At 35.8% G+C, this 4,531-nt stretch overlaps 1 pseudogene; it reads left to right on the top strand.

Annotated features, from left to right (window-relative positions):
* The first annotated feature begins 3,865 nt into the window (after positions 1-3,865).
* On the top strand, positions 3,866-4,276 carry LOC149565580 (squalene synthase 10 pseudogene; annotated as a pseudogene).
* The last annotated feature ends 255 nt before the right edge of the window (positions 4,277-4,531 follow it).

The raw sequence follows: 4,531 nt of genomic DNA, 5'->3' as shown, positions 1-4,531 counted from the left end.
ATCACCCAAAAGTATGCTTGTTGTTAGTTTCTATTTAATTTGTTTATATTTCTAGATACCCATTTGGACCTATTGCATATTCCAGTTGATCTATTCCTATTATTACTTTTATGGGTTGGTGTTTGTGTGCACCTCGAGACACATGCTTGTGTAGAAAATAGGTTATTTTGTAATAGAGCCATAATTATGATGAATTAAAGGGTGTAAGTTGGAGGGATGGTTATAATTTTAATTAATAGATTGTTAGAATTGCTTTAGAATAACTGAGAGGGAGGGTGAATCAGTTATTCAAGGTCCAAATGCCCCTTTCAAACTTTTCACTGAGTGTGATAAATCTGTTCAATCATTCATTCATGCAAACTTTAACTTGTATAATTAGCAAGTTATTGTAAATCAACATGCAAGTATAACACACAGGAAATCAACACATGACACAGTGATTTACATGGAAACCCAATTTGAGAAAAATTGACAGTAACATGCTACTCAATTCTCACCCTTTTGAAGTGATACCCTGTGAAAGGCCTGCCTTGTTAAAGGCTTACAACACACACTATTAAATGTGACCTCGTTAGAAGACTTAACCACCTTGTTAAAAGTGGGCCTGGTAAAAGGACTTTAGAACATTCACTTGGAATGCCACCCTGTTAAAGGATTTACAAATTGATTTTAGGCCAACCTAAGTCCATAGGATTTTCAGATCTAATATAATTGCTAGAGAGTATTAGAAAATCTTGACCTAACTACAACATACAACTTATCTTGCAGATTTCATATCACTTCTTTGCTCATATCCTTGCCTGGTCTTCTAACTCTTAACTGCTTGCCTTTTCTTTCAAGCTTTGTCTTTTTGAGTCTCCATACTCAATGTACCAGTGCAATCAAGTCTTCATGACCACTTGTAGAAGCACAGCCTCTGTGCTCTTCCTTCTCCTTCTTGACACTCTTTTAATCACTTCACAGATTTGATACTTCTGCAACAACAGTATCAATAGCTCATTGCTTCTTAATCCATGACTTCTTAAATAGAAGTCTTGAAGTTCCTTTTCATGCTCAATTCTTCCATGTTTCAATTCCAATTCGCATGGATTAGGTAGGATACATTGTATCCAACCCATATTCTATTTCCTCTAGAAACTTCTTGAATAATCCTTTAGAATTCGCCCAAAAATGGTTTACATAAGATTTTGTGCCAACAACTCATCATCCTTATCTTCCAACTTGTTCACAAAATTCAATGCAACCACTATGTCGGCTCAGATTTGGCGAATCTTCATCATTTGAAATAATGCATAGCTCGACACTATTGAAATACGGGTGCTCGGCACATACTGTGTTACTTGGCATCAACTATGTTTTTCTTGATGCTCAGCACTTGAAGATCACTCGGCACTAATTGAAAATTTTCATGATGCTCGACACCTAATCTTTTACTCGGCACTTGAACATCACTCAGCACTAACTAAAAATTTCTGTTACTCGGCTTCTATTAAGAATTTTCTCAGCTTCAACTGACTTGCTCGGCACCTTCTACTGATCAAAGTTAAAACTTTGCAGTCAACCTTGTTACAACTTCTTCTTCCAATGTATCTAAGTGTGACCAACCTCTATATCTTTGAGTATGTCATCAATACATTACTTAACCATTGTCTTAACTGATCCTTGCACTTCATTACAATATCATAACTCAACTTTTCCTTTGGGTGCTCTTGTTACATCTTGTTGATCAAATCCTCTTCATCAATCAACTAAGCGATAGTGCATGAATCTTATAAGCGAATATCATCCCTACATATAGCAGGTTTGACATCAATGGAAAAACAATGATTGAAAACAATCGTTTACAACAATCTCCCTCTTTGATCTTCAACAACAAAGAGCTTTTCAATCAGATTTCCAACAATCTCCCTCTTTGGCATTGATGCCAAACCAAACTGATCAACCATCAGACTAAACTATTCCACCAAAAACTTACTAGGTTAGAATAGTAAGTCAAATGCCAAAAAAAGAAGAAGAAGTTGTAACATCACATCTCCTACTACTATTCTGATTGATTCATTTCACTTCTCCCTCTTTGTTGATATATCCTTTATCTTTATCTTTCTTCATCTTATGTTGTTCTAATCAACCTTTGAAATCTCCCTCTACTTCTTTGATATCTTTCTTCATCTTTTGTTGTTCTAATCAACCTCTAAAATCTCCCTCTACTTCTTTGATCCTTTATCTTTAACAGTCTTGTTGATCAGTTGTTCACTTCTCCCTCTTTGACAACAATGCCAAAGATGTATTAGCATCTTTAATATGCAAATGTAGCTTTTACAGATTTAGTCAATCTCCCTATGTCACCTTGCTTGTGACTGATTTGAAGTTTTTAGCACGTCTATTACTTTAGGCATGGATCCCAAAGTAAACATCCTCTGCATTAATGTGTAAAATCTTCAACATTCAACTTATTTGATGCAGCACATTCTTGCTTTTGCTTTAAGTAGCTTTAGCTAGGGGTATCACCCCTAACTTACCTCTAAGATACTCAAAAACATCTTTAGGTAGTGCTTTTGTGAAGATATCAGCAATCTGTTCCTTTGAGCTAACATATTCCATCTTCACTTGTTTGTCTTCCACTAGCTCTCTTACATAGTGATACTTAATTGCAATATGCTTGATTTTAGCATGCAGTGCTGGATTCTTTGATATATTGATAGCACTTGTATTATCACAATAAAGTGTCACAAGTTCAATTACCTCTTCCTTCATACCTTGCAGCAAATGTTTGATCCACACAATATTAGTGCAGTTTATAGCAGCTACCACATATTCAGCTTCAGCAGTAGACTGTAATGATCCCATCTTGTGGCCTTCATGTTCTCCAAAATCTAAGTGGAGGATAAGAAAAATTAAAGTCATTCAATTAAAAATTAAAAGGTGACTTTGTATTAAAAGCTTCTAGGGTATGTATTAATTATTGGAAGGACGGAAGCCTCTTGTGATTTAATTAATTATTGTCAGGGAGGAATTTCTAGGGTATGCATTAATTATTGGAAGGAGGAAGTGGTGCAGTGGCACCCATGAAATATTTAATTCTGATCATTATTTATCTACTATTATGCAAAATGTAAGCAGGCAATTCAAAATGGGTAAATGTCAGGCAATATCACGCCACATGTAACAAGAATCTTGTGTTGTTAGAGAACCACCAAATAATCATTAATGTAACTGAAAATGTACAGTTTTGTAACTGTTACAATTGTCTTTATATAGATTATTCAATCAGAAAGGGAATCGATACTGGAATGAGAATGTAAACGGTTACATGGCAACTGCCTAAAATGTTATAAAAGGCAGAGATTGTCGATAGGAAGGGATATAGCAGAGGAATGTGAAACAAATCAGGCTCTTTGGCTGGAGGCCAGAGAGCCATCAATATTTTGTTGGCCAAGCCATTAATAATTGTAGTCATTCAAATCACATGTGGATTCAGTTTTGAATGTAGTGGAAATGTATTTTGCTAAAGTTTAGTGTGTTCCCTGCTGTTGATCTCTGTCTTGAAGAGTAGAATGGTGATAAATGAATATGTATTGGGTTTGATGGATGATTTAGTTGTTATTGTATCGATTTCAATGTCTAGTATGAATGATACAACAGTGATACGAATCGGGTCTGGTCATTATTTCAAATTTCCATTGTTTATTGTTTCCTGCTTGTCGATTCCCCTTATCAGTGCGAACCTCGTGATGGTGGAATAGAACAGAGAAGTAAACGGGTCTGATAGTCTTCAATGTTTAGAATATAAGTTGCATAGAATTTTATGTTTAGTTCATTGTATCAGGATTTTGTTGTTGTCATGCAAAGATTTTCTGGCTAAAAAATGTCGAGCATTGGGGTCATATTAAAGCACCCGAAGGATGTGCTAGCTTTGCTAAAAATGAAGTTTGCAGCTACTCATGCCAGTAAGCAAATTCCTTCAGATTCGAACTTGGCATTCTGTTACACAATGCTTCACAAGGTCTCTTGGAGCTTTGCCTTTGTTATTCAGCAGTTGGGAGTGGAGTTGTGCAATGTTGTTTGTGTTTTCTATTTGGTTCTTCGAGGACTCGACACTGTTGAGGATGATATGAGTATTTCAGTGGAAACAAAACTACCAATTTTGACGAATTTCCATCAGCACATATATGATCCTTCGTGGCACTTCACATGTGGAGTTAATGACTACAAAGAACTGATGGACCAATTTCATCACGTGTCTACTGCCAATTTCATCATGATATTGTTATATTGAGTTGAGACTGCTATTGTCAGATATAGATTTGAAGGTTGTTTAAAATGAATCAGGGAAGTGAACCTGTTATAGAGGAGCGTTGGTTGATATTCTAAAGTCAAGGACTTCTTATAGAACCTTGAGTTGAACTCTAGTTCCTTGAAGGGATTCCAAGGCGTTGTTGAATCCTCGAGTTGAATAGGGTTCCTTAAGGGGATATTAGAATCCTCTGCATCAGGAAGCTTCTAGCTCTTGCAATTAATTAATGTTTTAGTT

Source organism: Cupressus sempervirens, chromosome 3 (assembly GCF_028749045.1).
Source record: "Cupressus sempervirens isolate cs-2001-9-10 chromosome 3, ASM2874904v1, whole genome shotgun sequence".
NCBI lineage: Eukaryota > Viridiplantae > Streptophyta > Pinopsida > Cupressales > Cupressaceae > Cupressus > Cupressus sempervirens.
This window is presented reverse-complemented; position numbering and strand designations above follow the sequence as displayed.